Source organism: Amblyraja radiata, chromosome 2 (assembly GCF_010909765.2).
Source record: "Amblyraja radiata isolate CabotCenter1 chromosome 2, sAmbRad1.1.pri, whole genome shotgun sequence".
Lineage (NCBI taxonomy): Eukaryota > Metazoa > Chordata > Chondrichthyes > Rajiformes > Rajidae > Amblyraja > Amblyraja radiata.
The window spans coordinates 6,985,019-7,005,478 of NC_045957.1; the positions used below are offsets into that span (position 1 = coordinate 6,985,019).

A 20,460-nucleotide genomic window follows, 5' to 3' on the forward strand; every position below is an offset into this window, starting at 1 on the left:
TATTGGAATTAGGGCCAGAATTGTCTTTTGAGGCAGGCTCAGTATTATGGCCTGGATTGCCTTCGAGACAGGATCGGAAATATGGCCAGAGTTGTCTTTCGAGGCAGGCTCAGAATTATGGCCAGAGTTGCCTTTAGAGGCAGGTTCAGGATTATGAGGCAGGCTCAGTATTATGGCCAGGATTGTCTTTTAAGACAGGCTGGGAAATCGGGCCAGAGTTGTCGTTCGAGGCAGGCATGGAATGATGGCAGGCGTGGCCTGTTCATTGTGAAAGATGGAGAATGTCGTTTAACTCGCATGTGCAGTATAAACTTTTCCGAATAGGAAACTTTGTTACTGACTAACAACTGATTTCATAAGGATCTCAAAGAAACATTCAATGCAGTTCCCATTTACAGGGATCACCGGAGACATTTGAAATGATCAGGAGGAGGCAATGATAACTGTGATGATAACAATAAAGCATTGCAAAATGGGCTAAGTTATTTACCCAGGGTATTTACCAAATTACTAAAATCGGTGCTTGGACTACTCAGCGTTCAAAACACTTGTTATGTCTTGTCTGGATGATATTCAAACACTGTATTTTGCTAAAATCAACTATTTCAGCCACAAACTATATTTGTGAAATTGGGCCTCATCCATCCAGTGAATTTAAGTTGTTACCAAATAGACTTGTTGGTCATTGGGATTTACCTTTAACTATTAATTAACCTATGACTCCGCCCTGGAGCAAGAGATTGGACTTAATAGAAACCAGTAACAACCTTGTTGTTATAAAGCAGCCTTCATTGAAACATAGAAAATAGGTGCAGCAGTAGGCCATTCGGCCCTTCGAGCCTGCACCGCCATTCAATATGATCATGGCTGATCATCCAACTCAGTATCCTGTACCTGCCTTCTCTCCACACCCCCTGATCCCTTTAGCCACAAGGGCCACATCTAACTCCCTCTTAAATATAGCCAATGAACTGGCCTCAACTACGGCAGAGAATTCCATAAATTCACCACTCTCTGTGTGAAAAATGTTTCTAACGTGGAAAATTGCGAATATCATCTCTAGTTCGGTCGAGGAGATTTGCATGTTGCCAATTGTTCAGTTATTGATATCAACTATCCATAGACACTAGGTCTTTAACCCCCCCCCCCTCTTTCCCCCCCTCTCTCTTCCTCCCCCTCCGCTCTCTCCCCCGTCGCCCCCCTCTCCCCTCGCCTTCCTCCACCCCTCTCCCCTCACGTATCCCTTCCTCCCTCACCCTCTCCTCCTCCCTCCCCCCCCTCTCTCTCCCCCTCTCCCCCCTCTCCCCCCCTCTCTCCCCCTCTCTCTCCCCCCCTCTCTCTCCCCCCTCTCTCCCTCCCTCTACCACTCTCTACCCCCTCCCACACTACCCCCCATCAACCTCCCTCTCACCCCCCTCTCCGCCCCACTATCTCCCCCCCCATCTCTGCCCCCCCCCTCTTTCCCGCCCCCCCTCTTTCCCGCCCCCCCCCTCTCTTCCCCCCCCCACCCCTCTTTCGCCTCCCCCCTCTCTCTCTCCCCCCCCCCTTTCTGTTGCTGAAACAAATTTCAATAGGATACACAGCTCACCGCGTGGTGGTGAAATCCGTGCTCGACGTGTATCTTGTGGAGCTGGTGCTGATAAAGGAAGGAATAGATTTCAGGCCTCACATTTGGCATCAATGAAAACTCTGAAGACAATTCTCTGCTCTCTATCAGTAAAATATGGTTTAATATATTAGCTGTGTAAAAATGGGTTTATGACATTGACAGTCCATTTCTTACAGTGAAAAATTAGTAAATGTAAAGTATTCACATACAAAATATTGAAAAATAACAAAGGACAATGGACATCAAATATCCAAAGCTGTTAGAAAAACATAATAGATCCAGCATGTTGAGACAAAGACGTTCATCTAAATGTTAATTTTCTCATCTTTACATAGATGCTGCCTGACATTTTATATTTTATAAGAACACTTTTATAAGAATTTTATAAGAACACTAGACTAAGTGGAACCCATTAGTTCCCAGTCACACGGGAGGCCTGGTCCCCCCAACGCAATATTCCACCACTCACCTGTTCCCCCAACGCAACCCACTCCCCCAAAGCAATATTCCACCACGCACCCATAGCCCCTAACTGTGCAGGCATGGCTCATTTCTCTTCATCCCGTGTGTGGCAGTGGGGTGGGAGGGGAGGTGTGTATGTTTTGCGTTTCTTGTTGCGTTCTTCAGGCAGGGCCTGGCGTGGGCCAGTAGAGGAGGGGGGAGCATCCTGCACCCGGGAGAGGGGGATGGCTTCAGGCAGGGCCTATCTGGGGCCGGTGGGGACAGTGCTGCCGTGGCCTAATGCTGTAGGACCCTCCCCCTCCCGCCCCCAGCAGCCCCCTCGGTGTGGGGAAGGGGGGTGGGGGAAGAGGGTAGAGGAAGCGGTGGAGGGAGAAGGGAACGGTGGGGGTGGGGGGGGGGGGGGGGGGGGGTGCTGTGTGGGGGAAGGGGGTGTGTGGGGGAAGGGGGGATCTGGGGAAGGGGGGTTTGGAAACGGGGGGTTGGGGAAGGGGGGTGTGGGGGAAAGGAGGGGTGGGATAAGGGGGTGTGTGGAGAGGAGAAGGGAGATGGGGTAGGGGAGGGAGGGGGAAGAGTGTGGAGGGAGGGGGAGAGGGGTGGGGGAGACTGGGTAGGGAGAGTGGAAGGGGGAGGGGTAGGGGCAGTCCATCTGTTCCCCGTTTTTTAACATTTTGAAAAAAAAATTCGGGTGGGGAGAAAGATTTTATTAAAAATGTGTACATAAACACGACCAAATTTAATGAGTGGATTTGAGAATTTCTGCGTGTGGTGTTGGCGTAGCAATGAATTAAAGGCCGAATCTGGCACCCACAAACACACACAGCCAGAAAAACACACACACACACACACAAAGGGGAGAGATTGGGGAGGGAGAGGAGAGCAGGGTGGGGGAGGAGGAGGAGTGTGGGGAGTGGCAGGAGAGCAGGAATGGGGGGAGACGGGTAGGGGGGAGGGAGAGAGGAAGGGGGGAGGGAGAGAGGTGCGGGAGGGAGAGGGGAAGAGTGGGGAGTGAGGGGGAGAGGGTTAGCGGGGAGTGGTGCAAGGCGTGGAGCGGGCGTGCATGAGTCGAGCCGCGGGCTGTGAACGCTTGTTCTCTCCAAACATCCTATATCCGCTTAACCGCGATGGGACATTTGGTTATTTCTTCGCAATTTGAACAACGGGGAGGGTTGGAGCGGGCGGGCGTGAGGACACGGAGGCACACAGAGAGAGGTACAGTCTTGGAGCGGAGGTTTCTGATTTGCGGCGTCTATTGAGTGGGCGACCATGCTGGTGCGAGCGGAGCGAACGATCAAATGCAGCAGAGGGCCGGCCGATGGAGAGAGAGGGCAGTGAGAGAGGGGAGAGATAGAAAGAGGACAGAGGCATCGTTTGGAGAGCCCTGGTATACAGATTCACCAGTTTGGCACCATTTCCAATTCCCAGTTGCAGAGGTGTTGACCTGACCATGAAGGACTGTTTTCTGGGGGGGAGGGGGGGGGGAGTGTGAGGGCAGAGAGAGGGGCAGAGAGAGAGAGAGAGGGGAGAGGCAGAGAGGGCAGAGACAGAGAGACTGCTGGCGGGCGTGGGGCGGCTCCTTTTTTGCCCCGGTCACGGCCCCATGTCCAACTCCGTGTTTGGCCCCCACACCAGCTGGTTAGAGAGTGTGAGGCCTCGCATCCTCGGCACTTGTGAGACGCCGGCTGCGTGACAGTGCCGGGTCGGGCACCAGCGGCTGTGAAAAATGACGGCGTCTTTGAGGCAGAGGCGGGTGTCAGCAGCCGTTATGGTCGCTGGCCAGCAGGAGGCGTCAAAATGAGTGAGTGGGGGGGGGGTGTAGGATTTTATTTAAAAATGGGTATATAAAAAGAACAGATGTTTTGAGTAGTGCAATATCGGATGTAAAAGTGAATGAGCTAGAGACATGGAAAAAATGACGGAGTGTAATGAAGGAGTGCTGGCGTAGCATGGAATCAAAGGCCGAATCTGGCACCCACAAATACACACAGCCAGACATACACACACACAGTTTTAATATGTAACTAGACCAAGTGTAGACCCGTTGGGTCTGTTTCCCAAACGCGCGTTTGCGGGGGAAAGGGGGGAGGACAGGTGCTGCGGCATCACGGGGGATGAGGGGTGGAGGGAGATAAGTGTAAGAATGGTGAGGGAGGGGGAGAGGTGTAGTGGGGAATGGTGGAAGTGGGAGAGAGGGAGTGGGAGAGGGGTAGGGGGAGTGGTGGAAGAGGAACAGAGGGGTAGGGGAAGGGGTGGGGGGAGAGGGGATGGGAGGACGGAAGGGAGGGGCGAGAGAGGGATGGCGGTGGAGGGAGAGACGAGAGGGGGTGGATAAGGGGATGAGGAGATAAGTGGAAAGATGGGTGGGGAGGGGAGGGGATAGAAGGAGTGGTGGAAGAGGGCCAGAGAGGTGGGGGGATGTTGCGGGAGCAGTGAGGGCTGAGAGCGAGGGCTGGGGAAGGGATGAGAGAGAGGGGTGGGGTAAGGGGAGAGAAGTGGAAGAGTGGGCATGGGAGGATAGCGGGAGTGGTGGGAAGAGGGACAGCGGGGTAGGGGAAGGGGGGGGGGGAGAGAGGGCACAGGGTGGTTGGGTAGCGAGGAAGGTGGGCTGGTGTGGGGGAGAGAGGGATGGGGGGGGGAGGGGGACGGATGGGGGAGACGGAGAGGGAGTTTGGCGAGACGGGAGGAGAGATGGCTTGTTGGGGGAGGGGAGGGGAAGAGACGTGTGAGGGAGGGGGAGGGAGGCGAGGAGGGAGAAAGAGTGTGGATGGAGGGGACGAGCGGGGAGGGGGTGGGGGGAGTGAGGGAAGGGCGTGGAGGAGGAGAGGGTGAGGAGGGGAGGAGAGAGGGATGGGGAGGGGGACAGAGGTGTGGGTAGAAGGGAGATGGGGTAGTCGAGGGAGGGGGCGAGGGGTAGGGGGATTGGTGGAAGCGGGACAGGGGTGGGGAAAGAGTGGGGAGGGAGAGTGGGTGGGGGGGAGAAGTGGTAGAGTGGGGAGGGAGGGAAGGGGAGAGAGGGGTTTAGGGGGAGTGGTGGAAGAGGGACAGGGGGAGTGGTGGAAGAGGGATAGGGGAAGGGGTTGGGGAGGAGAGGGAAGGAAGGGGGAGGAGAGAGAGGGGTGGGGGGGAGGAAGAGGGGTGGGGTAAGGAGAGAGAAGTGGTAGAGTGGGGAGGGGTAGGAGGAGTGGTGGAAGAGGGACAGAGGGGTAGGAGGTAGGGGGCGGGGGGAGAGAGGGAAGGGAGTGGGGTAGAGAGGGAAGGAGGGAGGGGGTGGGGGAGGGAAGGGGGAGAGGGAAGGGGTGGGGGAGACAGTTCTGTTGTGTGGGGGAGGGGGGTATGGGAGAGGGGGAGGGTGGGGGAAGGGGGGGTGGGGGAAGGGGGTTTTGCAGGGGGAGTGTAGGGGAGGGGCGGTGTAGAAGGTGGTGTAGTGGAGGGGTGGGGGTGTAGAGGAGGGGGGTGTCGGGGAGGGTGTGTGGAGGAGAGGGGTGTTGGGGGTGAGGGGGTGGGGAAGGGGGGTGGGGACCGTGGGTAGGGGACGGGGGGGGCAATGGGGGTGTGGGAGGTGGGGAGGGGGAAGGGGATGTTGTGAAGGGGAGTGGTTGCCGCAGGCGCAGCTCGCACTCTGGTCATCCCGCACTCCCAGCATGCTGATCAACACACTCCGCTCCTTCAGCTATATTCTCCTCGCCACCGGTGACTGACAGCGGGTGCCGGAAGGGACAGATTTCACGATTTTTAAACCTTCATAACTTTTGTACTATTTCACCAATCGGAATAAAACTGTTGCAATGGCAGCACAGGAGAATGGCGAGTAAGGTGGCGAAAACCGTAGTGCTATCGGTACAGTTTTCGCACAAATCTAAATACAACGCAAACCGGAAGATGAGAGTTTTATAAGTATGCTAGACTAAGTGGAACCCGTTGGGTCCCAGTCACACGGGAGGCCTGGTTCCCCAACACAACCCATTCTCCAATGCAATATTCCACCACTCACCTGGTTCCCCAGCACAATGGCGGGAGCGTTCTGTAGCTGGGGGACGGGGACGGGGACGGCTTCAGGCGGGGAGCGTCCTGCAGCCAGGGGAGGGGGACGGCTTCAGCCAGGGCCTGTCGGACGCTGTTAGAGGTGTGTGTGGGGAGGGTGGGGTGAGGGGGAGGTAGGGGGTGTGGGGGAGTGGGGAGGGGATTGGTGTGGGGTGGAGGGGGGCTGTGGGGGAGGGTTGTGTGTTGGGGAGGGAGTGTGTGGGGGATAGGGGTGTGGGGGAGGGGTGTGTGTGGGGGGGTTATGGGGAAGGGATTGTGTGGGGGAGGGGCAGGGGAGGGGGGTGTAGGGGAGGGGGTGTGTGGTGCAGGGGGGTTGAAGTGGAGGGGGTTGTCGGAGAGGGGTGGTGTAGGGGAGGAGGGTTGTGGGGGGGTTTGTGGGAGATGGGGTGTGGGGGTTGAGGGTGTGCGGGAGTGGGGTGTGTGGGATGGGGGATGAGGGGCAAGGGGGGTGTGGGGGAGGGGGTGTATGGGGGAGGGGGGGTGTAGTGCAGAGGGGTTGTAGGATAGGGGTAGTGTCAGGGAGGGGTGGTGTAGGGGAGGAGGGGTGTAGGGGAAGAGGGGAGTGTGGCCTCACCGGTTCCCGGCCCCGGCACTGTCCGCACTCAAAAGGCTCCTGGGCCATGAGTAACTTCGGACTCACTCCGGACTCACTCAGCGGCTCCCGTCCCCAGCGCATGTCGCGCTCACAGCTCGCCCCCGCCCACGAACACAGCCCATCCCAGTCCGTGAACACAGCCAGCCACCGCCCACGAACACAGCGAGCCCCCGCCCGCGTACACAGCCAGCCACCGCCCGCGGCACAGCGAGCCCCCGCCCGCGGACACAGCAAGCTACCGCCCGTGGACACAGCCCACACTCCATTCATTCAGCTTTATTCTGGGCACCAGTGATTGACAGCGGGTGCCGGAAGGGGCGTCAGCGTCCCGGCGAATAACAGACCAATAACCTTTGTAATATTTGACCAATCGGAACAAAATTTGGTGCGCTTGGAGCAGAGGAGAACGGTGAGTAAGGTGGCGAAAAAATCCTAGCGATAGAGGGTACCATTTTTGCGCAAATTTAAAAACAACGCAAACAGGAACAGGACATGATGAGAGTTTTAGTATATAGTATATATAGATAGATAGAAGATAGATATGGAGATAGATGGACAGACAGACAGACAGACAGACAGACAGACAGACAGACAGACAGACAGACAGACAGATAGACAGATAGATAGATAGATAGATAGATAGATAGATAGATAGATAGATAGATAGATAGATAGATAGATAGATAGATAGATAGATAACAAATGTAAGAATTAGACACAGAAGCAACTAAATTCATGTATATGCGCTTAATCTTCACCACAAAATAAAACAGCATCCCAGAAAATGGTCAAGCATTTTCTGCTTTTTATTTCTCTCACACACATATGTACTTGTACACGTATGCACACCCTTTTCTGCCAGAGCAGTTATTATACCCATATCATTCTTTCACTGAACACAGTATAAGCTCTTTTCCCCCCCCTCTGTAGAAAGAACTTCTGTAGGGGGCGCTGCTCTGGCAGCAGCCATGTCATGCAGCTCGTCAGTTTTTCAACTTTTTTTAATTTTTTTAGTATGTTTAAAAGTCTGTATTTAATGTTTCTTTGTGTGTTTTGTGTGGGGGGTGAGGGGGAAACCGCTTCGGTCGCCTCCTCCATGGAGGGGCGACTTTTTCCAGGTCGCCTCCCCCGTGGCCTAACATCAAGGATCGGCGAGGCCTTTCCCGGAGACGTGCCCGGGGCTTCAGCGGCGGGCGCAGCGTGGACTCTGGTCGCTGAGTGGGTGAGCCCTCGCTGGGGCTCGCTGCAGGGGAGCGCTCGGTTTCGCTGGCCCGGGGCAGCCGGCAGCCTGAAGTCGCAGCCTGAAGCCGCGGTCTGCAGAGCTCCAGCTGGTGCGGCGTCTACAGCCCGGGATCTCACGTTGGGGACCCGGGGGAAGAAGAAGCCATCACTGCCGGCCCGCGGCCGACTTCTACCGCGGGTCCGGCATGGACTTACCATCACCCCTGGAGGGGAGCTTCGACCGCCGGCCCTGCAGTCTACGGTGCTTCTGGCTGCGGCGGGGACTTTAAATCTCAACCGCCGGTCTGCGGCCTACAGTCTCCGGTGAGGAAGAGCCGATCCTGGACTGACTCTGGACTCTGGTCCTGACCACGGGGGGGAAATGGAGGAGGACTGGCCAAATTTTGTGCCTTCCACCACAGTGATGAATGCTGTGGTGGATGTTTGTGTTACAGTTTTATTGTGGTTGTGTGTTCTTTATTATTGTATCGCTGCAGACAACCCAAATTTCCACCAGCCTGGCTGTGTGGCAATAAATTATATCTAATCTAATCTAAGCGACAAAGAATTTTCTGTATTTGCAGGTATGAGTCAGACTGAGAATCTCATGACAGCAATTGTCTCTGAAATTAACAGAATGCACCTGCAGGAATTAAGGGAATTGTGCTCCATGGGTTGAGGCATAAATGACTAAGAACTTGGCCTGTGCATACTCTCTCAAATAGCACAACTGAGAGATAAGATATAGTTTACATAATGATTGGCACTGCACTTCTGCTGATCTACAGTATATGCCTAAAAATTAAGGCTTGGGATTTCAATTCACGAGTTCAAAAAAATAAAGAAATAAATCTATCCATCCATCCACCCACCCATCCATCCATCGTTCCACCCACGCATCCATCCGTCCATCCATCCGTCCATCCATCCATCCACCCACGTATCGATCCATCCATCCATCCATCCATCCATCCATCCATCCATCCATCCATCCATCCATATTACTAGAACTCTTCTCTTGTTTGTGTGTGTCATCTGGGCACAATCTGGTTAATTCCTAGTTTCTTCCAAACGCTAGGCCACAGCTTTCTTATTTTCACACATCCTACTCACATTTTTCCCCTGGAGGTGATAAACATCTTCCCGTCACATTTCCACCTATATTTCGTTACAGTCGTTACAGACTTCATAAAGAAATGTGTGGAAGACTGCATCCCCACAAAAACCTTCCGAGTGTTTCCCAATCAGAAACCTTGGATGAACTTTGAGATCGGCACTCTTCTGAAGACCAGACACCGGGCATTCATGTCTGATGATACAGTGGTCTACAAGAAGTCCAGATACGACCTTGGTAAGGCCATCAAAAAGGCCAAAAGGGACTTCTGCTCCACACTGGAGGATGAGACAGATGTTCGGCAGCTGTGGCGGGGCCTGAATGCAATCACATCCTACAAGGGAAAATCAGGAGGCAGCTCGAATGTCAGCGAAACATCATTCCCTGAAGAGCACAATGCGTTTTACGCACGCTTTGCAAGGGAGAATACTGATGTGCCTTCCCAAGTCCCCATTCGCTGTGATGGTATTTCAGTCAGTTACAGTCACAGAGGCCGACGTCAGGAAATCCTTCAGAGGGGTGAACCCTCGAAAAGTGCCTGGAACTGATGGTGTACCCGGTCGTGTTCTAAAAACCTGTGCGGACCAACTGGCTGGAGTTTTTACTCAACCTCTCACTTCTGAGGTCTGAGATTCCCACCTGCTTTAAAAGGACATAAATTATACCAGTGCCCAAGAAGAGCAAGGTGACGTGCCTCAATGACTATCAACCAGTGGCACTAACGTCTGTGGTGATGAAGTGCTTTGAGAGGTTGATCATGGCGCAAGTCAACTCCCCTCTACAAAAACCTGGACCTACTGCAGTTCGCTTACTGCCACAACAGATCAACGGTGGATGCGATCTCACTGGCTCTCCACTCCGCTCTGGACTACTTGGACAACAAAAACTCATATGTCAGGCTGTTATTCATTGATTACAGCTCGGCATTTAATACAATCATCCCCTCCAAGCTGGTTACCAAACTCGCAGAACTGGGTCTCTGCGCATCCCTCTGCAATTGGATCCTCGACTTCCTCATTCACAGATCACAGTCTGTTCGTATTGGTGGAAATGTGTCAGCTTCGATAACAATCAGCACGGGAGCACCTCAAGGCTGCGTGCTCAGCCCCCTGCTGTACTCACTCTATACTCATGACTGCGTAGCCGGTCATAATGCGAACTCCATCATCAAGTTCGCTGACGACACCACTGTTGTGGGACATATCACAGATGGGGATGAGTCAGAGTATAGAAGAGAGATTGAGCGACTGTCCATATGGTGCCAGCACAATAACCTGGCCCTCAACACCAGCAAAACCAAGGAACTGATTGTGGACTTCGGAAGGAGTAGGATGGGGACCCACAGTCCCGTATATATATACGGGTCGATGGTTGAAAAGGTCAAGAGCTTCAAATTCCTGGGCGTGCACATCTCTGAAGATCTTTCCTGGTCCGAGAACACTGATGCAATTATTAAGAAAGCACAACAGCGCCTCTACTTCCTGAAAAGATTACGGAGAGTCGGTTTGTCAAGGAGGACTCTCTCTAACTTCTACCGGTGCACAGTAGAGAGCATGCTAACCGGTTGCATCGTGGCTTGGTTCGGCAACTTGAGCGCCCTGGAGCAGAAAAGACGACAAAAAGTAGTAAACACTGCCCAGTCCATCATCGGCTCTGACCTCCCTTCCATCGAGGGGATCTATCGCAGTCGCTGCCACAAAAAGGCTGGCAGTATCATCAAGGACCCACACCATCCTGGCCACACACGCATCTCCCCACTACCTTCAGGTAGAAGGTACAGGAGCCTGAAGACTGCAACAACCAGGTTCGAGTATAGCTACTTCCCCACAGCCATCAGGCTATCAGTCTTGGTTCAGACAAAATTCTGAACATTAATAGCCCATTTGCACTTTATCCGTTTATTTATTCATGTGTGTATATATTTATATAATGGTACTAGACTTAGTGAGACCCGTTGGGTCGCCAGCATCACATGGGAGGGCTGGTCACCCAACGCAATATTCCACCTCTCCACCAATTCCAATATTGCTCGCCAGTGGGGGGGGGGGCCTTTCTGTTGCGCTAGTATAGGTGTTGTGGGCCGAAGGTACTGGTTTCCAGAGGGCTAGTATAGACATTGTGGGCCGAATGGATTCTTGGGCTGGCAGCTCAGTCACTGAGGCCTGGCAGTACAGTCACTTGGACTTGGCAGACTGGCAGCTGAGAAAGTGCCAGAAATTCTGCCCAAAACAGGTGACTGTGAGAGAGAAGGGGGAGAGGGTGGACTGAATGGAATATTGGGCTGGCAGTTCAGTCACTTACGCTGGTGGGCTGGCAGTTCACTCACTCATGATCCGTGGGCTGGCAGTGCAGTCACTCACGCCTGGTACGCTGGCAGTTCACTCAGTCACCCCTCCTCCCTTCACCCCCTCCGCTCCACAGATACACACCCACACACACACACACACACACATACACACACACACACAAACTCATTCACTCACACACACACTCACCCAATACTAAAATGCCAAGTAACTTCAGAACGTGTTGAATATACAGTGTGTAAAACAAATGTTTAAAGCCTCCTGTTGGTGCTGAAGCAAAAACATGCTTTAAATAACATTCAACAAACACACTCACCATAGACAGAGCAGCTCTCCTGAATTATTCAACAGCGCCTGCACTCGGCACCATCTTACCGTCACTCTCTGAGTGAGCCACCACACTTTCGGGTTTTATAGTCCCTCCCCCCTGCCGCCAGCGGGGGCAGCAGAGAGAATGGCAAAATCTTTTAAAACAATAATATCTCTCTGATTTTTCATCAATGGGAAAAATCCTCTGATCCAGTCCGGCGGAGGGGGGCTCTGAGCGATGTGGTCAAAAATGACGGCCGTAAGTGGCGGCGTTCTCTCGGAAATCACATTGCAGCGAGTCAAAAGCTGTCTAGATCTTACTTTTAGTAATATAGATATGGACACACTGATCTGTTCTATAGTCATGCCTACTATGTTCTGTTGTGCTGAAGCAAAGCAAGAATTTCATTGTCCTATCAGGGACACATGACAAATTTTAAAAACAGCCCAAACTCACGGATTTTGAGAACAAAATCCGACTGATGTCACAATGCACTCGCAAGGCATGACGGACACTCTGGGAGGGAGGGACTCTCCAGCGCACGCAGTGAACGAGGAATGGAGGCTGCCGGCCACCCAGTACAGTGGCCGCCGGCCACCCAGTGGGGAGGCTGCTGCCGCGGGCCGAGCCCAGTGACTGGGCCTGGGCTGGAGCCGAGCCTGGAGCTGGAATGAGTGCCGATCCCAGGGCTTGAGATGGGGCCGTGACTGGGGCTGAGAAAGAAACCGCCGGTGGAACCAAGGACGAGCCTGGGTCCAGGGTCAGGGACAGTGAAGTCAGAACCTGCAGTGGAGCCCAGGCGGCGGCCGAGCTGATGGCTGGGGGCTGCCGCTGAAACCAAGGACGATCCTGGGCCTGGACTGTAGCCCAAGCGGAGGGCGATCTGATGGCTGGAGGCTGCCGGTGGAACCAAGGACAAGCCTAGGTTACCAGCCAGGGCTGGGTCGAGTACGAGAACCAGGCGTTCCAGGCCCTGGCGCCATCCTAGGGTCCTGGGGCAGGGCATGGGAGTGAGGGGAGGAGGATGAAGGAAATGAGGAGGAGGGAGATGCGATAGGGTCTTTAACCCCCCTCACTCTCTGCCCCTCTCCCTCTCTATCACCTCCCCCTCTCTCTACCCCCCTCCCTCTCTACCACTCCTCCCTCTCTAGGGAGTGGTGAGTGTTGGGTCCGATGGGTGAGTGGTGGAATATTGCTTTCGGGGACCAACCCTCCCTGTGATGCCTCACGCTCCCCCCCCCCCCCCCCCCACCGCAGCGTTAGGGGATGGGACCCAATGGGTCCCACTTGGTCGAGTCTATTACTAAAACTCTCATCTTGTTTGTTTGTATATTTATTTGTATATCTGTTTGTATATTTGTTTGTATATTTGTTTGACGTAGCGCTGCTGCTCCGGGCCCACGGGGAGTGAGAGGAATGGGACCCGGGGCAAGGACTAGGCCGCAGGCTCGGCCTCTCCCTCCCCCTCTCCCGGCTCCAGGCTGCTCGGCCCATCCCCTCCCGACAGCCCCCCGCCTCAAGTACAACTTCATCGCAGATGCGGTGGAGAAAACGGGGCCGGCGGTGGTTTTCCTCGAGATCCAGGGGAGGTGAGGAGAAAGAAAGGCGGGGATTGAGGGAGAGGAGGGGGTTGGGAGGGAGGGGGGTGAGAAAGTGGAGGAGGTAGGGAGTGGGGGATAGACGGAGTGGAGGGAAGTGGGGGAGGTGAGGAGGGAGAGTGGGGGTGGTGGGATAGGAGGGAGAGGAGGAGGGAAAGAAGAGGGAGGGTGAAGAGGCAGAGTGAGTGCTGAGGGAAGAGGACGAATGGAGGAGGGGAGGGGAAAGAGAGAGGAGGGGAGGGAGGGATGAGCGGAGAGTTGGTGGAGAGTGGGGAGAGTGGGATAATGGAGGAGGAGAATAGGGGACTGAACAGGGAGAGTGAGATGTGTTCACATCAATCATATTTTACATGTTATTGTCATTTTAAACGTCACAGTCACACTCCCACTTGCTGGCCGCGCCTGCGCAGTTGGGGTAGGGTTGCCATTACTTGCGTCACAACAGGGATCTCTGGCGTCACAACGGGCTATGGGTGAGTGATGCAATATTCCGTTGGGGGACCAGGCCCAATGGGTTTGCACTTGACCTAGTATATATCTATCTATGCATAACTAAAGCTCTGATCTCTTTATCTGCGTGGACATTGATTCCTACACATCCTCTGTTCTGGACTTTATAAACTCCACCATCAATAGTGTCACCTCCCTCAAACGGGTGACCATATTCCCGAATCAGAAGCCATGGATGAACAGCGAGGTCAGGCTACTGCTGAAAGCACGGGACACCGCTTTCAGGTCAGGTGATGCTCGAACCTACAGTTCATCCAGGGCTAACCTGAAGAGGGGCATCAAGAAGGCCAAGCACTGCCATAAGCTCAGGATTGAGGAGCACTTCAACAACAACTCCGACCCCCGACGCATGTGGCAAGGCATCCAGGCCATCACGGACTATAGACCCACCAACACCCCTCCCACATCCAGCGACGCCTCCTTCCTTGAGGAGCTTAACCACTTCTATGGCCGCTTCGACACAGGCAATCTACAGATGGCCATCAAGGCTGTGCTCCCTGCTGATCACCAACCCCTCACACTCACCCCCTACGACGTGTACGTGGCACTGAGTAGGACTAATGCACGTAAGGCTGCTGGCCCTGACGGCATCCCCGTGCGCGTCCTCAGGGCCTGTGCTGCGCAGCTGACAGACGTCTGGACTGACATCTTCAACCTGTCACTTGCCCAAGCATTTGTCCCCACATGCCTTAAAACCACCTCCATCGTGCCGGTGCAAAAACACTCCACTGCGGCAAGCCTCAACGACTTCCGCCCAGTTGCACTTACTCCCATCATCACCAAGTGCTTCGAGAGGCTGGGCCAGGCACACCTCAAAGGCTGCCTACCCCCCACATTGGATCCGTATCAGTTTGCCTACCGCAAGAACAGGAGTACGGAGGATGCCATCTCAACGGCACTTCACTCCGCCCTCTCCCACCTCGACAACAGAGACACTTACGTAAGAATGCTGTTCATCGATTACAGCTCAGCATTCAACACCATTATACCCTCTAAATGATCACCAAACTATGCAACCTGAGCATCGACCCCTCCCTCTGCAACTGGACTTTCTAACCAACAGACCCCAGTCTGTTAGATTAGACAAACACACCTCTTCAACCCTCAACCTGAACACCGGCGTTCCACAGGGCTGTGTGGTGAGCCCCCTCCTCTACTCCCTCTTCACCTACGACTGCACACCTGTACATGGTACTAACACCATCATCAAGTATGCAGATGATACAACGGTGATTGGCCTCATCAGCAACAACGATGAGTCGGCCTATAGGGAGGAGGTCCAGCTCCTAGCAGCATGGGGCGCTGACAACAACCTGGTCCTGAACTCCAAGAAGACCAAGGAGCTCATTGTAGACTTCAGGAAGTCTAGGTGCAGCACGCACACCCCCTTCCACATCAACGGGATGGAGGTGGAACGTGTTTCCAGCTTCAGGTTCCTGGGGGTCAACATCTCCGATGACCTCTTGGAACCACAATACCTCAACTCTGGTCAAGAAGGCTCACCAGCGTCTCTTCTTCCTGAGGAGACTGAAGAAGGACCATCTGTCTCCTCAGATTCTGGTGAACTTCTACCGCTGCATCATCGAGAGCATCCTTACCAACTGTATCACAGTATGGTATGGCAACTGCTCTGTCACTGACCGGAGAGCACTGCAGATGGTGGTGAAAATTGCCCAACGCATCACCGGTTCCTCGCTCCCCTCCATTGAGTCTGTCCAAAGCAAGCGTTGTCTGCGAAGGGCGCTCAGCATCGCCAAGGACTGCTCTCACCCCAACCATGGACTGTTTACCCACCTACCATCCTGGAGGCGCTACAGGTTTCTCCGTTGCCGGACCAGCAGGTCCTGGAACAGCTTCTTCCCTGCGGCTGTCACACTACTCAACAATGTACCTCGGTGACAGCCAATCAACCCCCCCCCCCCCCCCCCCTGGACACTCCTCCCACAGGAAAAACACTATGACTGTATGCATGTAAATAGATTTATTTATTGAAATCATATTCTATGTCGCTCTTCCAGGGAGATGCTAACTGCATTTTGTTGTCTCTGTACTATACACTGACAATGACAATTAAAGTTGAATCTGAATCTGAATCTGAAACAGAGGAAGGTTGGTGGAGGGTGGCAGAGGGAGGATAATGGAGGGGGGGGGGGAATAGGGGACTGAAGAGGAAAAGTGAGATGCGTTCATATTGATCTTATATTTTACAAGTTATTGCCATTTAACCTTTAAAAACGTCGCGGTCATGCTCCCACATGCCGGCCGTGCCTGCGCAGTTATGGTTGGGTTGCCATGATTCGAGTCACAGCGGTGGTTGCTGATGTCACAACGAGAACCTGTCAGCAGTGCCTGCACAGTTGGGGGCTATGGGTGAGTGGTGGAATATTCCGTTAGGGGACCGAGGCCGATGGGTCCACACTTGGTCTAGTGTATAACTAAAACTCTCATCTTGTATGTATAATTGTTTCTATGTATGTTCCCGAAACACAGCTAAAACGGTACTCGATAGTGCGACAATTTCAGGAACACCTTAGTCATCATTCGCCTTGGGTGTTCGTTCGATTTTACAAAGTATTTCCCTTGATAAACATTAATTTACTTTCTACCCACCGGTCCCGCTGCACTCCCACTTCCCGGCCCCATCAGCCACGCCTGCGCAGTTGGGGGAGGGTTGCCGTGCCTGGTATACGCGCATGCACAGTTCGGGGAGGGTTGCCGGGCCTGCGGCTATTTTAAGATCACCGTTTTGACTGGCGTCACAACGGAGATCTCTGGCGCCACGATGGGGACCCAACGGGTCCACGGGTCATCTAATCTATATACTTTTAAAACTCTGTGTGTGTGTGTGTGTGTGTGTGTGTGTGTGTGTGTGTGTGTGTGTGTGTGTGTGTGTGTGTGTGTGTGTGTGTGTGTGTGTGTGTGTGTGTGTGGGTGTATGTCAGATTTGGCGTTTGATTCCTTGGTCCACCAAACCCACACGCTGAAACTCCGGGATTTTTTCCATTTCGCTAGCTAATTCACTTTTACATTCACTCATGCACTCCTCAAAACATTTGGACATTTTTATGTACACGTTTTTGTAATAAAATCCTCCACCTCCACTCACTCATTTTGTCGCCGCCTGCTGGCCAGCGACCATAACTCAGTACTCGGGGTCTGAAGAGCTCTGCTCGAAAAATGGCAACATTTTTCCCTACCGCTGGTGCCCGGCCCGGCTCTGTCACGCTGCCTCAAGCCAAAATCGGATGTTCAACTGTTGCTTTTTGCCTGAGGGCGAAAAGCAGCGGGGGAACAGCCAGCGTGACAGAGCCGCTTTCTCAGACTTTACCGTCAGCGGCACAGACAACTTCGGATCCAGCAGCAGAGTGGCTCCGTTAATGCATTCATTCCACAGTCAGTTCGGTTACAAACCTCCCCTCCTTCCCCGCCCCTTCCACCCCCCCTTCCCCCCCCTCCTCTCCCCCCCCCCCTCCTCTTCCCCCCCTCTTCCCCCCCTCTCCCCCCCCTCTTCCCCCCCCCTCTCCCCCCCCCCTCTCCCCCCCTCTCCCTCTTCCCTCCCCCCCTCCCTCTTCCCCCCCCCCCCCCCTTTTCCTCTTTTCAAGTGATGGTTACATCTGCAACATCTGCAAGACTCACAGGATTTTGCTATAATCTGGCACACATCTTTGATTCAGTCAATGTTTCATATTAATGTTTAGTATTAAACTGGTCAAATAGATACTGAAGGAAGTTATGTTGAACAACAGAATGAACCCAGATCCCTGAATGGTTCATCAGCCAACATCATTTATGGATGAACTTACTGATTGGATTTTCATGGGGCAAACGACACTCAGGAAAGGAGCGAGAGGAGATCACTGACATAAAATATGCACAAACAAACTAAAGCTATACTTACAGCGTAAACACATTGGGTCACCTAAGGAGTCAGCTCTCATATCAAGCGAATCTGCACTTATGTCATGATGTGCTATTGAAGAAAGGAGATCATCTTAATGTTCCCAATCTTTCCATCAATATAAACTTGTAATATTGTGTTTAGAGTGTAGCATTATTATGTTATTTTATTGTTATTTTATATTTCATTTTCAAGTATTACCTATCAAAGATTGCACATTGTTCTGAGCATTCCATGATCTCAGGTATTGGAAAAAATAAAGCAGTCATTGTATACAACGTGATTAACAATGGATCTGTTTCATTACTCGCACACACAATGACTTAGCAATGACTTAGCCAGCTTTTACTGGCAATAGAAAATCAAGGTATGATATTATAGTGATCAAATTACTGTTCACTTGATCACTTTGTCGCCATGTACCATCCAATATATAACTTTGCTGTTGATTATTAATCCATTATAATCACCAGGATACTGTTGGGATCGGAGGGAAAGATTTGTCCGGCTGTGTGTTTTGCATGGAGTGAAGGGGATATTAAACGAAGAGAGGCAGTGATAAAGCAGACAGTCAGAATCTTTTTCCCTTGGAGAGTCTGTCAAAAACAAGGGGGCGCAATTTTTAAAGGGTGAGGGAGGAGTATTAAACGAGAACTGTGGGGAAGATTTTTACACAGAAAGTGATATCGGGAACATGCTGCCAGAAGAGATGGTGAAGTTAGATACAATCACTATATTTCTTATGCTTAAGAAACCTTTAGAAAGTCTATCGTAGGCATGGCACAGAACAAATGCCACGAGCCTTTGACATATTCACCGATCAGGACCGGAACAATTAAATTCTTACTTGCAGGCTAAGAATCTTAAGCAAAGGCACCACAACAACAGCAAATATGCAATAAATGTGTGTGAAGGGAATGGACTGGCGACATAAAACTTACTGCTAAACTGTGGGAATTGAGATCCATGTGCTCCCGATTGATCTAATGCTGTTAAAAGTAGAAAACAATATATAATAAAAAATTTAAAAGTGTGACAATTTTATGCTTTACAATGAGTTAATCTCTCATTCTTCTAAATTGAAGAATGTATTGGGCTGGTTTTAATCTCTCCTCATGCAATAAACCCACCACCCCAGAAATCAATCAATCAGTCAGCATTTTCTGTTGTTATTTCATACCCAGACTTTAGTGCATGGGGAGTGCCCTCAACATTCTCTCATTTATTAAATATAGAAACAACTTTCTGTGGCTGCAACCACTAGTCTGAGAAATGCAAGGATGGCAAGGATGGTTGAACCTCACGTGAATGGGGGAAAGCCATAGAGTCACAGAGTTAAACAGCACCGACTCAAGCCCTTCAATCCAACTCATCCATGCCAACAATTTGCCTATTAGAACTAGTCCCATTTGCCTGCATTTGGCCCATATCCCTATAAATTATTCATGTCCATGTAACCCCACTCATACACAAGGTATTGAAAGAGAAAGAGTACAGATAAAATCAAATATCAAATCAAAATTACTGGAAACATACAGTAGATCCAATGACATCTGTGGAGACATTGTCATTAACCAATAGTATTAATCTTGTTCTTCTTTCTTCTTATTTGACAGTAAGTGCACATCCAATTACCCAATAGATGGCACTTATACCCCAAACGTGCAACTGCTTCACAACAATTTGATTCAAAGCAATTCAATTTTCATGCTCTGTTTACAAATTTTTAAAAAGACACTCCTGAATATTTCCCTTATCTAATTTATTGGGCTAGGGGCCATCAAAGAGAATAAAGGAGTACAGAGGGAAAGAAGTGAGCAAAATAAATCAGGAAAATCAAAGAGACAGAAAAAGGGAGAACACAGACACAGCAAATTCTCAACAGAGAGTGTGTGTGTGGGGTGGGTTAGTGTGTGTGGGGTGGGTTAATGTGTGGGCGGGGGGGTTAGTCTGTGTGTGTGGGTGGGGGTTAGTGTGTGGGGGGAGTTATATACAATAGACAATAGGTGCAGGAGTAGGCCATTCGGCCCTTCGAGCCAACACCGCCATTCAATGTGATCATGGCTGATCATCCCCAATCAGTATCCCGTTCCTGCCTTCTCCCCATATCCCGACTCAGCTATCTTTAAGAGCCCTATCTAGCTCTCTCTCTTGAAAGTATCCAGAGAACCGGCCTCCACCACCCTCTGAGGCAGAGAATTCCACAGACTCACAACTCTCTGTGAGAAAAAGTGTTTCCTCGTCTCCGTTTTAAATGGCTTACCCCTTATTCTTAAACTGTGGCCCCTGGTTCTGGAACATGTTTCCTGCCTCTAGCGTGTCCAAACCCTTAACAATCTTATATGTTTCAATAAGATCCCCTCTCATCCTTCTAAACTCCGGAATGTACAAGCCCAGCCGCTCCATTCTCTCAGCATATGACAGTCCCGCCATCCTGGGAATTAACCTTCCGCATCGGCAGACCTCAATCTGTTCAGACCGATGACAACCTCTCCTCACTAACCATGAACAGAGTTGCACCTCAGGGTTGCAGGCTGAGCCTCCTGTTCTATTCTTTTTCCACCCATGACTGTGTGGTGAAGCACGGACCTAATGGTCTTAATGAACTTCTACCACTGCACCATCGAGAGCATCCTTACCAACTGTATCACAGTATTGTATGGCAACTGCTCTGTCTCCGACCGGAAAGCACTGCAGAGGGTGGTGAAAATTGCCCAACGCATCACCGGTTCCTCACTCCCCTCCATTGAGTCTGTCCAAAGCAAGCGATGTCTGCGAAGGGCGCTCAGCATCGTCAAG

At 52.0% G+C, this 20,460-nt stretch overlaps 1 long non-coding RNA gene across 1 annotated transcript; it reads right to left on the reverse strand.

The window, feature by feature from the left end:
• Positions 1–1,608: 1,608 nt before the first annotated feature.
• Positions 1,609–18,655, reverse strand: LOC116986005. Its single transcript, XR_004415388.1, has 3 exons — positions 18,603–18,655; positions 17,662–17,733; positions 1,609–1,636 (listed from the first exon to the last, which is right to left on the reverse strand). It is a non-coding gene; the product is annotated as an uncharacterized LOC116986005 (long non-coding RNA).
• Between the last annotated feature and the right edge of the window lie 1,805 nt (positions 18,656–20,460).